At 42.7% G+C, this 14,045-nt stretch overlaps 1 protein-coding gene across 4 annotated transcripts in view; it reads left to right on the plus strand.

Annotated features, from left to right (window-relative positions):
* Positions 1-14,045, plus strand: part of DPP6 (dipeptidyl peptidase like 6) — a 2,152,278-nt gene that overhangs the window by 1,984,006 nt on the left and 154,227 nt on the right. The window lies entirely within an intron of this gene.

Raw genomic sequence — 14,045 nt, forward strand, 5'->3', positions numbered from 1 at the left:
CCCTTCCGACGTTGCTAAATGCAGGGGTTGCTGATTGACAACATGGTATCATCTTATTTCCATCCAATGGCTATTTCTTGCACCACCCACCACTTCCAAACTCCTAATCTCACTCTTTCATGTTTTTTATTATCCCTGCTATCTCTCATGGTCACTGGTTTCCAATCTTTTCTTCACCTTCTTCTTTCCTCTATCTCTCTCTTGCTCTTAGTTAGTCTGATAACAAACAAGTCCTTGTCCCCATCAATGAGTGCTGGAGCCCACCACCTTCAACCACCCACACAAACTATGCATTACTTGGTAAAATGAGCCTACACGTCGCACTGACTTTGGGTAGTAGGTTCTGGCTTTGTCTCGACCTTGAGATCAGTTGGGGCAGTTACTAAGCCTGGGCATAGTTCGCAGGGTTTTGCTACACGGAACTCTGCAAAGTTACAAAAAAACTCAGCGAAGTTCCGCAAGTGGCGTAGTGTAGTGCGAACTGCTGTTCACGCTGGTTTTCCTGCCGCTCAGGTAGAAATTCTACCTGAATTGCAGCTCACGAACTTACAGTTCGTGAGCGCGATCAGAGAACATACTCCACTGCACTATGCAAAGTGGTGTTTTGTGCACTCTGCAAGCTCCCCTGAGTGCAGAAAACTCCGCAAACTCCACGAATGGAGCGGAGTTCAATGCTCATAGTCGCATGGCCAACAACAGTGGGTAGAACACATGGAAAATGACAGGCAATTGACTTATCTAGGAGCTCTCAGGCTAGGGCACTGTGCTGAGGGGGCTCCTTGGAGCTCGAGCCCCCTCCTCACTGCGGGGGTCTTTGTTACATCACTGCTTTACCCCTCCCCTTCTGCTCCTCTTTGTTTGTTGTTCTCTCCAATGCTCGTTTTCTGCCTGCATGCTTGCCTGGTGGTTTCAAACCCTCACTATATCATGGGAAGTGATATGTGCCCTAGGAAAAGACATACTCGAAATGTAACATTTCTTGATGTAAGGAAAAATGCAAATGCCATGTTTCTGCGTTTACTTGGTATTTTTTATAACCACTGAAAAGTGCTCAATGCTCCCTGGCCAGGTCCACACTTTACCCTTAGCATACTGCAGCTGTGCCCAGCTCAGCTTTGCATGCTACACTGCAGCATTTCCCACACTGCATCTACACCCATACAATGTGCCTTCTCCATAGGCTGTTCCCCACACTAACTCAGCCCACCACACAGTCATTACGCCCACTCCATGATGTTATTATCCCAAACATTTCCCTTGGCAACAAAAACTGGCCTTGCCATAGCAAACAGCCCTTGACCTTTTCAGTAATATGTGCACCTTTCTGATACTGTATCTCATCACACACCTACTCTGCACTAAAGATCCACATACCATAACATTTTATTAATTACTAACCACTCTCCGCGGCTCCAAGTGTCCTTCCTTCTACCCCACACAATCGGAATTCCCTACCAGTAAGGATTCATGAAATCCCCTTTCTACAAGAGTTTAGTAAGACACTGAGGAGGCATGTTGGACCCTGGCCTTTTCTAAGGGTTATCTCCTAACCTTTTGCCTTCTTCATCCTATTTTTTCTGACCTTTTTTGTTGGCTTTATGACTTTGGGGCTGTATCACTGCTAATCAGTGCTAAAATGCATATGCTCTCTGTCTAAAATGTATTGGTGATTGTTTTATCCATCATTGGCATATTTGATTCACTAGTAAGTCCCTCGTAAAGTGCACCAGGGGTGCCTAAGGCCTGTAAATCAAATGCTACTAGTGGGTCTGCAGCACTGATTGTGCCACCCACATGTAGCCCTGCAAACATGTCTCAGGCCCGCCACTGCTGTGTCTGTGTGAGCAATTTTAAACTTCTTATGAGTGACTCACAGTACATCTGTGGGATTGAACAATGCCATTTGATAATGCGGCACTGATACCATTGAACACACAATCACTTCAGGCTGTACACATTTAATCAATTCTTAATTTGGATAACATAATGGTTTGTGTCCTGTGATGAACCAAGGCTATCCTGAGTAATAATTAGATCTAGTTAGAATACAACAAGCATTAGCAAATGCAGTCAGCCTGGTCCTGGCAAGCGATGCTTTATTTAGTTAGCAAATATTTGTAACATATAAAAATGTTTTTTTTTTTAAATATTGGAAATATAAAGCTGTGGCCCAGCAGGCCTGGTTCACCTGCCCTGGTACTGAAGTACCCTCCTTTCAGGCGGCTGTGCTCATGATAAGAAACAATGCCATTTCTCACAATGTAGGACAGCCAATGAATGAAGTGAGCTCACCCAATGCTGTACGTTTTGATGGTCAGAAGGAAAATGTGAGTGAAACATGAACAGACCAAAGGGGTCAAAAGGCTGACCGAAACTATATATATATATATATATATATATATATATATATATATATATATATATATATATATATATATATATATATATATATATATATATATATATATATATATATATATATATATATATATATATATATATATATATATATATATATATATATATATAACGAAGCTTGTCACTCAAAAGACAAAAAAATGCCAAATGCAAAGCAACAAAGAGTCGACCCAAAGGTGCTGGTGCAAGGGTGGTTTAATTTGATAAAGCCAGCGCTGACGCCATGAGGCGTTTCGCCTCCGAGAAGGCTTGATCACATGACAAACTGCATGACAGTAAGCAGAGCATTTAAAGTGACAGTGCATTGGAGTGTATCATGAAAATGGAAAAAATACTTTCCATTAAAACGCTGCGTTTGTGCAATCAACCGAGAGTGCCCCAATGAAACACCTAGTTTTTACTCGGTAAGATTACACAATTAATAAAATCAAATGTACAGATTTTATAAATACAAGAGCATATTTGCAAGACACAAATTGGTAGAAAAACAGCAATGTATATACACGATAATTATTTTATCTATGTACATTCCGAGCGCTAGCCCGTTACTTTGTGTCGAATCTGAAAATCCAATATGTATTAAAAGTTCAAAGTAATATGCTCATATTCAAGCCAGCAGTATTAGTCCAAAAGTCATGACACAGCAATTGTACAAAATCTAAATAGAGCCCAAGTGGGCCAGTCACAATGTCTGCCAAAAACATGAAAAGTGCTTATAGTGATAGTGCAAAATTAGCAATAAAGTGCAAGTGGTATGACAGAAAATTCCAGAATTAAGTCATAGAAAAGTTTTTTCTAAAAAAGCTTCAGAATTGTGTTATTAAAAAGATAGTCATCAATATATACAAATTGGAAACAGCATATGGGGAACATAAGTTCTTTAGTGAATCCGGACAGGTCTTAAAGGCATACTGATTGATCCTAAAGACAAGTATAAAGATCTTCCCTGTCGTTAAGGCCATTTGGATTTTTTGTATTAAGCTCCAAGATGTATCTCGTCTCAAGGAGACGGAGTTTGGCCTCACGGTCACCTCTTCTCCTTGAAACTTCGACACAATCAATTAGGAAAAATTGGAGCTTATCAGGAATGCCTAGATGTTTATCCTGAAAGTGCCTGGCAACTGGATAATTTTGATCATGCCCAGATATTGCACGTATGTGTTGGAGTATCTGTTTGTGGGCGGGCAGTTTAGTGCTGCCCACATATTGAAGCCCACACGGACACTCCAACACATAGATGGCATAGTCGGTCTTGCACGTGAGCCACTTGGAAATGGCGGTAGGATGTTCATGAAAGGGACTTTTAAAGTGAGTCCTATTACTGCCATATCGACGGGCTTTGCACTGGGGACACGCCTTGAAGCCCTTCTTTAGTACTAACCAAGTGGTTGAGGCCTTGGGCTCCAATGTATTGCTAACTAGGGCCTTGGACATTGAAGGGGATCTTCTGAATGTCAATACTGGTTTGATATCTATTTTGTGACCAATCACTGGATCACTTCGAACCAGATTCCAATTGTTGTTTATTATTTTACGAAGAGCCCCATGTTGACGATTATATGTCAAAATGACTCGTGGGGAACTGGTTTGAACATCCCCTGCCAAGGAAACATCCAAATGGGTGTTTCTTGAACAGACCAAAGGGGTCAAAAGGCTGACCGAAACCCTATATTTATATATATATATATATATATATATATATATATATATATATATATATATATATATATACATATACATATACATATATATATACATATACATATACATATACATATACATATACATATGCTTTATTAAAGATTACTTTGGGAAGCATGGCAATACAACTAAAGAGCTGTGTTGTGGCCACACCTAAAAGAGGACGTTCATTTAAAAGCCATGCCTTCCTGGATTTCTTTCTTTCTTGTGTTATGTTAGCTCAAGTGATAATGACAAAAAAAGTAACAGCACCCCTGTTTATAACTAGAAATGCCTATTCATTTAATATATCTATTTGATTTTCCTATATATCCTCTTGACTCTGATACCTTTTTGCTCCTATGCATATTCCAGTTATACTTTACTATAAAGAAACATTAAATACTGGGCAACTGAAAGGCCCTGGCGATGCACAATGCTGAATAACGTGCTTTAGGTCAGTCTGTACATATTATTTACGTTTAAATAGCACACGTGCCTGTGTCAAAGTATGAATCAGATCACTTTACATTGAACTGTATCAGACACCTGAAAAGGCACCAGGAAGAATAGGAAGGTGATTTTATTGGGGTGAAAATGACCTGAACGAGGACAATTATCCGAAACCGAGTTCAAAAGGAGGCTTTTTTATATAGTTTGTTGGAAATGTGGCCAGTTTGGGAGTAAAGCTCAAATCTGCAGAAAGTCAGTCTCAGGAGGATAATATGAGGGTGAAAAACACAATAGAAATATATGATATATATGTGATAAAGTACTCCCTGCATATAAGGATATTTTAAGTAACAGAAACGTTCCATGACCATATAGAGGATCTACGAGTTCCTTTAAAGGGCCAAGGAACTCCAAAGTGACTTTCAAAATCATGTTAACCTAAATCAGTATTTATTTTATTCCTTTTAATACTTGGTCACAACATTACCCTTTGCTCAAACTGCCTCAATTCTTGTTGTCATTCTCTTTCAAGTTATTTTGCAGACAAGCAGTTAGTAATTTTTGCAAAAAGATTTTATAATCATTTGTATATGTCAGATTTAAAAAACGTATCTAAGAATGTGTGGTAAATGCAAATTTTCTAGCTTTCCTGTAATGACCTATAAAGTGGAATAAATAAATATGTTGCCATAAATATTTCATTTCTGCTGCACGCTTTTTTCTTTTTAGAAAACAATATCAGAAAAAGAAAAACTAGTTCACATTTTCCTCCTTCAAACTTCAGCTTTGATTAAGTTTTGTGGCCTGCCTTTGCACCCCCACCCCACCCCCTTTCTCCCCCCTCCGCTTTTTTTCTCTCTCCAGGGGGGGTAATAATGCATACTGGAGGTCATGCCAAGCCTGTACCCTAACTATGTATACAGCGTACACCCAACCAACCCCCCCCCCCTGCATTAGCTCTGTACTGTTTGTATCTTCTGATATGCAATTTTATATTTTGATAAAATCTTTTGAAATAAAAAAAATCCAGAAATCAACTGTAATAAAGTATTACAGTTGAGTAGCTACATAATTTCTTTATTACATGTGACTAGAGACTTCACAAGCCCACTGTAATAAGGAAACTAGAGAATGGCTTTTCTACAGGGATTACAATAACCATAAATTACAGTTTGGATAATAAATGTTATGAGAGCATCTCTAGGGTAGGAGGGTCATAATACATTCCTCGGTGCGCTTTCAGAAGCAGGCTTTATTTATTCTTCTGTTAGATCTCTGGAGTTATGATATTTGTGCAGCCTTTCATAAACCATTTACATATCCTTGAAAGAGGAAGAGTCTTATACATTATTGAAGACCAGCTACCTAAAATATGTAGGGAGGGACCTAATAAAGAAATCATCTTTGCAAGCACTCAGGCCCATGTTTTGCACTTTTCAAATACCACGAAGCTGCACTAATTCACATGCATTTATTTTAGAACAATATGTTGCTTGCAAGAAATTTGTGGTGATGGTGTTGTGGGGCAGAAGAAATATGCTACTCTACGCTTTCACATTTAATTAATCAATTCCTGTTTTTCTTTTGCATTTTGCTGACTCGGATTTTGTATTCCTAATGCAATAGGGGAAACAAATGCCAAGAATGCAAAATAACACTGAAATAGATATATTCCCAACATTTGATTTAAAACAACTTCAAAACGCTGCTCCCTGTAGTGGTTTTTCACCTGAGTCCTCATTTTCTATCAGCACTTTGCCTCTAACCTCTCGATGTCCTTCCTTCATCCTCGCTCCCACCACATGTATTGCTCCTTCTCCCTTTCTCATCTCTCCCCTTATTTCTGTTTCTCCGACTATTTGTACTTCTTCCTGTGTTCTGTCTCTCACTGCCTCACCCGTCCACTCGCTCTCCCTGCTTCACTGTCTTCTCATGACCTTCTAGCACCCCCCGGCCTCACGTTTTACCCTGTCACCTTCCCCACCCACACCCTTCTACAACCGCTTTTTATTCCACAGAATTGTAGTTTTCTTATTGCAGATATTGTATTTTTCACACTTCTGTTTTTTGTCTCTGGAGGATGTTACTTGTTTTACCCGTTGTAAAGGAAAACAGAGATGGACTCATCTCCTCATACCAGATGTAGGACAAGATCAGACCAGTTATCTGGCTCAGGGACAGTTTTAGGGTGGTGCGACTGGTGCAACCGCACTTGGTGCTGACCTCGGGGGCACTCTGTTTAAAAATCATTTATGAGTTTAAAAGCACATGCTGCAGAGCTCCCTGTATGTCCAGTAGTTTTCAAACAACTGGTAAATAATATTCCTGCTGGAAAGAGATAGTGGCAGTTTTGACTAATCCTAAAGTAGTGCAGAGGGTTTATATGCAACTATTGTGTACCATGCAATTCACAGAACTGATTGTGAGTGAAATATGAGTAGCTCTTTACACATATTGACTTATAATGTCCGAGATGGTCTATGGGGAGATGAGGAGCACTGTTGGAGGGTGGAAGTGCAGGAATTTGTAGACCAGAAGGACATTGGGGGCACAAAAAAGATTGTCACACGGGGCGTCACCAGCGATAAAGATGGCCCCAATCTGGCCGCCTCCCTGCAGCTTTCTCCCTCTGCATTCCATCCCTACCTACCTATCTAGCTCTATCTATTTACTCTGCACCTTCCAATGTCTTCACTCTCTCTCGTCCTGCCATTTCTCCTATAACCCAATTCTCTTTGTCTTCCTCCAGCCCACCCACTCCTCACTTTACCACTACCTATAGTTTCCTCTTACACCCTCCCAAACTTCCTATCAGCCATGACTGACTTAGTCTGACTGTTCTATTTCTCTAGAGGTTTTCTATGTCTTTGTTGGTCTACTAGTGACGTTGCAGGGCACCTGACCAGTGGCCAGCAGCACATCTGTGCATAGGAAGGCCAGTCCACTTGTCAGTCATCATCTGAGTCTAACAGCCTCCTCCAGGAATCCTACTACACACTGATGGTAGCAGCCATTTTACTGGCTTTGCAACAGACTCAGGGTTTGCAGGCAGGTAAGGCCTTGCCTGCTGCTTTGGGACACTACCTTAGCCTCCAACTGAGCCTCCCAGTGTCCTGTGTCCAGGTCCACCACAGGAGAGTACAGTGATCTCAGAGGTTAGACAGGCTATTTTACTTCTTATTTCTCTAGAGTTGGTGAAACAGGCACTTCTTTTTGGAAATGTTAATATTTATCTCACTCTTCTCGCTGGAATGCAAATGACAAACTAAACATCTCTTCTGTGCCTAGTAGAAAATCTCTCATGTAATCTGGGCAGTGTTTATTTTGAGCCGGTGCTTTCGGTGCTCTGCATTGGCACTTAACCCCTGAGCTCGTCATGGCCACGCTCGCTTAATGGAACACCCAGCACAGCAGGGGAATTATTCCAGTGTGGGTGTTCCACGGTAGTTATGACGAGCTCAGCTCCACTGTGCCTCATGACGAGCTGAGTTCGTCCTGAATGCCGAAGGTGTTAATTGTCAACACGACACTTATGAAAGTTTGCCACATGGTGGATTGTTTGTCTAATATAGGGATGAATACAATAACAATTGTTTATTGATTCAATATACTTTAAAAAGGACTAATGCCTGCTGCACAAGCCATTCTTATACCTTTCGGGACTTGTAATATTCTCAATTGTCACTCTTGTGGAGTGTGAAGTTAAGGAGTTGTGTGGGTACTGATTTTAGCAGCGCTGTCAGGGGCAATAGGTGCAGTTGCGGCCAACATTATTAGCGGGTGGAGGGTCGCGTGGGGGGTTAATTTAATAATACATTAAAAAAAGTACCTGTCCGCCGGCCGGGTCCCGCGTTTTTTCGGCTCCGGCTTCTGCTATCCTGCTTCTGGCAGGAAACAGGCAGCCTCCCCTTCTTTCCCCTAAGCCAATTACAAGGCTGCAATGGCAGCATTGTGATTGGTGGTGTCGCTGCCCAGCCAGGGGCTTATGGGGAGGCCATGTTCTCCATGCAGGCTGCATTGCAGCCTGCATGGAGAAAGGGCAGAGTGCGCATGGCTGGTTTGGGCGGCCCCAGAGGGCTGAACAAACTGTCATTGCGCCCTCAGGAGTGGGCACATCACTCCTCCCCTGCTCGCAGAGCAGCCCTGCCCACTCGCCCGCCTGCCGACCCGGAATAATCATAAAATGGCAATAACAGGAAGGTATTACCATTTTATGTTTCTGCTTCTCGCACTGTGAGAAAGCAGTGGGGCGATGCACATCCGCCCTGGTGGAGGAGCTGCCCCTGAATAGGTGGTGCCAGCTACAGGGGCCTCCTGACTAGGGCCCTGGCACTTATTGTTTTACAAATTAAGCATTGAATATGATTCACATGTACAAAAGGTTTTACAAAGAAAATAATGAAATCGGCATAAATTAAAACAAAAGGAGGCCTCCAAATATTCCAGAGTATTGTTACTAATCCCTCCAAAGGGAGCACGTCATCCAAATAGGAGTAGCATGCATTAGACATGTCCTGAAGCTTACTAGACCTACCCAAATATGTACCAAGCACGGTTGTGAGTGGGCGGTAAATAGAAGAATCTCCTTGGTTTGAGAGGAGCAAGAGCAGCCTGTGAAACCTTGAGGCAAACCTGTCACCTAATCTGTACGGCTCAGGCTTCACCGTTTATGAGTAGTGATCACTGCTTACTAGGGCCTGATAGGGGGCATCCTCACTATTGTTTTTCATGTTGAATCCCCCTCCCCCACCAAAAAAAGTTCGTCAATTGTGAATGAAAAATCCCAATGTGTTTAAACTGAAACAGTTCCGATTGATAGGCCTCCACACCAAACGGACAGTGCATAGACCTTACAGTTAACTGTAAAATGTTACCTAATAACATGGATTCTTCCCAAGAGCCTTTGGGATTTGCAAGGTATACACTCAGACACTACTTCCTTGGGAAACAGCCCAATCATTTGAAAATATTTAAATCGATGTTATTGTCACCTGGCAAAATGGTGCAGGGGGATAAACCCGAGACGCCAGCAGGTGGAGTGTGGACTAACCCATCGTCTTCCTCTCTGATCATGCAGGGATGATCAGGAAGTGAGTTTAGTGGAAATTATGGACTTAAGATAAGGTCAGTTACGGGCATACCTTTTAGGAAACCCACAGAAATTACATTCACCCATTACATGCGGCTGTCATTTTATGGGAACTTGATTTGCCATCTCAATAGAAGCGAATTGAAGCCTTGTAGCCTCTGCTGGGAAACCAGCTGACGCAAACAAAACAAGTGATGGACAGAATGTGGATCAATGTCACACATTCACCCCAGTCCAAAGATCTGGGCCCAAATCCATCGTTTTTTTGCACTCCACACCACCCTGGGTTAGACAATGGCGATATGCAAATCAGCTCTGACCCTGTTGCCCCATGGGAACAGTCCAGTCCGAACTACAAAAGCCATGTCCTTCCCAGAACGGAATCAAGCATCCGAGGACCGGACCGGTTTCGAGGTAACACCTCTCATCAGCCCGGCTAGCTTGACTCCAGTGGTGTGGAGTGCCTGGGACCCACGTCTGAGCATCCCCAGCGCACTTATGGCGGCAATTGCAAACAAAACAAGTGATGGACAGAATGTGGATCAATGTCACACATTCACCCCAGTCCAAAGATCTGGGCCCAAATCCATCGTTTTTTTGCACTCCACACCACCCTGGGTTAGACAATGGCGATATGCAAATCAGCTCTGACCCTGTTGCCCCATGGGAACAGTCCAGTCCGAACTACAAAAGCCATGTCCTTCCCAGAACGGAATCAAGCATCCGAGGACCGGACCGGTTTCGAGGTAACACCTCTCATCAGCCCGGCTAGCTTGACTCCAGTGGTGTGGAGTGCCTGGGACCCACGTCTGAGCATCCCCAGCGCACTTATGGCGGCAATTGCAAACAAAACAAGTGATGGACAGAATGTGGATCAATGTCACACATTCACCCCAGTCCAAAGATCTGGGCCCAAATCCATCGTTTTTTTGCACTCCACACCACCCTGGGTTAGACAATGGCGATATGCAAACCAGCTGACAGCAGCAGGAAGACTTTACGGACAAGCTATGTACATGTATACATTTGTCTGATGCGTGTGGTGCCCTTTCCGCTTGGTTTGTGGTGGGAGACAGGCATGTTGGTTTATGTGTTGGGTGGGTGTGCTCATTTTTTCTATAAATTCACTCACAATTTTTATTATTTTTGTTTAGCAGTATTTATTATCTGCTCTTTATCTAGAGACGTTAATTTCTTCCTTACTTACACCTAGGTTTCCATATGTGTGCTGATCCATATCATTCGTTTATCATCTGTTCCCAGGAACAGCAGTGTACATACTGTGTCCTATTAAATATTTTAATTAGATATGTTTTCCGATGTGAAGGTTTTACTAATAATAAGACACCTGCCACTCGGCCGTTATATTTAGTGTACAATTTGTAATAAAATATACTCCCGCAATATCTATAATCACATTGGTATATGAAGATGAAGATTTTCAAATATCGTTTTGCATTTGTAAAATGGCTATGGCGTGGCCTGTTTGATCAATTTTTAATATGCTCATCCAAAAGCTATATCTAAGGGGAATTTCATCAAGGTGAAGAAAGAAAAAAAATATTTTAAATCACGTTTGTTTCAGAAAAAACGTTGACTGGGGGGTGAATAGGATTTGTTAGATGCTCTTTCCGAACTGAAGGGTTGCTGTTATTAATGCATACATAGTTGATACGTGGCCTAAGGGACCACTTTTTCTTATAAAAAATGAAAGATAAATATTCTAATGTAGAATAAAAGAGAATGTAAAATGTTGGCTGTTGGCGTCATTAAAGAAAGTTTAGTGTAAAGTAGTCAGTTTCCACTCGAGCAGAGCACGTTCCATGTTTGCTCTTTATTAGCATGGGCCTGCACTTTGCTAGTGATTGTCAGTTGGTTGGAGATGTGCGCACTAAGTTAGTGTTCTTCACTCTCAGCTTTCTTCCGTCCGTCAGAGCGATCAGATGGTGGTAGTCCTTGTAGGCCTGACGAAGGATATTGTTGCTCATTGCCTATTGTAAATGAACATAGGGGCTCCTATTGTGTGGAAGTCTGGGCTATAATGAGAGTAGTCAATTGGCTCTGGGTGTTTTTTTTGAGGGGAGCTGGTGAGATGAGAGGAACAGACCCCGGGATGTGAGGGCTGATAGGACAAATGGAGATTTGGTTCACCTTCAATCAAGTCCATTCCCACTCTTTGGCAGGCCACGGTATGACCAGGTACCATGGTAAGAGGCACTATGTCCTCCTTCAACATCCGCACTGGCTGCATCCTCTCCTTTGTTGCATGCCTGCCGTTGATCACAGCCAGGGCCTGACTGGGAACGCAAACCGGCCCTGGCAATTGAGTCGGGCCGGCCGGGTGGGGGTTTAGGGGGGGTGGTGCGTGGAAAACACTGCAGCTGCTTTTGTCACAGGGTGCCTATATGCTTCAAAACCGGCCCCCGGTGACAAAAACGGCCTCCCAGATGTCCAAAACCGGTCCTCAACCTGGTGGCCCACTGGGGAAACGCTCGGTGCCAGCATCTGCCAGGGATCGGTTCTACATTTTTTGCAAAAACAAATTGGAGCCAGTTTTTTCTTTTTATGGAAAGCTTCACCCACAGGTAAAGCAATGAGAAATTTACAAACATTTTTACTTCATGAAGGGCAAAAGTTCTTAACTTCTCACGCCTTTCCAGGTTGAGTTTAAATTCTGCAAAGCTCTAGTAAACTCTAGCAGCGGACGATGTATCATGGGAGTCATAAAAAGGAATAGGAATTTTCTACCCAATTGACACAATCAAATATGTTAAACAGTTATTTTCCAGCCTATAGTGGTGGAGTCTTTACATTTTTTCCACATCTGAAATACCTTATTGATGAATGCCAAATCCATTCTCATATAATAAACAGAGAGCCCAAACCTTTGAGGCGGGTAATCTCAGGAACCACAGCACCAATCACAACACCCAATACAGCGGTGGAAAGGGCAGTTGCAGCAGAAGGACATAGGCTATTCAGACGCCCACCATATACATTTAAAAGGTAAAAGAACCGTGCCAGCAAAGTAGTCCCTTGTGGGCGTGTCTGCGTTGTGCTGGGGGCGTGACAATCGCTGGGGGCGTGTGGTACGTTCCGCCCTTCATGCCATGTCTCATATTGTGTGCTAATCCCACCCTGCTCCCTTTAAATACCCCTGCACCCCATAATCATAACCCACCCTTACTCCTTAAAATACCCCAACACCCTTAAATACTAACCCATCTTAACCCTATAAATATACCCTGTACCCCAAAATTCAAACCTATCCCTAAACCCTAAAAATACCCCTTTACCCCAAAATCCAAACCAAGCCCTGAATCCTATAAATATTCCTGTACCTCAAAACCCAAACCTACCCCTGAACCCTAAAAGTACCCCTGTACCCCAAAACCCAAACCTAGCCCTGAACCCTAAAAATACCACTGTACCCCAAAACCCAAACTTACCCCTGAACCCTAAAAGTACCCCTGTACCCCAAAACCCAAACTTAGCCCTGAACCCTAAAAATACCCCTGTACCCCAAAACCCAAACCTAGCCCTGAACCCTAAAAATACCACTGTACCCCAAAACCCAAACCTAGCCCTGAACCCTAAAAGTACCCCTGTACCCCAAAACCCAAACCTAGCCCTGAACCCTAAAAGTACCCCTGTACCCCAAAACCCAAACCTAGCCCTGAACCCTAAAAATACCACTGTACCCCAAAACCCAAACCTACCCCTGAACCCTAAAAGTACCCCTGTACCCCAAAATCCAAACCTAGCCCTGAACCCTAAAAATATCCCTGTACCCCAAAACCCAAACCTACCCCTGAACCCTAAAATACCCTGTACCCCAACACTCAAACCTAGCCCTGAACCCTTAAAATACCCCTATACCCCAAAACCCAAACCTACTCCTGAACCCTAAAAATACCCCTATACCCCAAAACCCAACCTAGCCCTGAACCCTAAAAATACCCCTGTTCCCCAAAACCCATACCTATCCCTATACCCTAAAACTACCCCTGTACCCCATAACCCAAAACTATATCGGAACCCTTAAAATACCCAAACACCCCTAAACATATACCTCAGTATCCCAAAACATATACCCCTATACCCATACTTACCTTATCCAAACATTAAAAAAAAACATGCTTTTACCATTCATGCATTTACAACGAATTTCGTTGTAAATGTATGCTTGGTAAAAGCATATAAAATGTAATGCCATGCGTTATAATGGCATTGCGGAGTCATGGTACTTTCGTAATGAAAGTATGCGGGGTGATGGTATGCGGAAAGAAAGTTGCGGAATAATGGGTGTTTACCCTCTCCCGGTAAGTACATTGGTGGCACGGCGGCCCAAATCCCCAGCAACATACTCATATTTTTTCACCACTCATTTGAAAAATGCACAGGT

Source organism: Lissotriton vulgaris, chromosome 10, assembly GCF_964263255.1.
Source record: "Lissotriton vulgaris chromosome 10, aLisVul1.2, whole genome shotgun sequence".
In the NCBI taxonomy this organism is placed as follows: Eukaryota; Metazoa; Chordata; class Amphibia; order Caudata; family Salamandridae; genus Lissotriton; species Lissotriton vulgaris.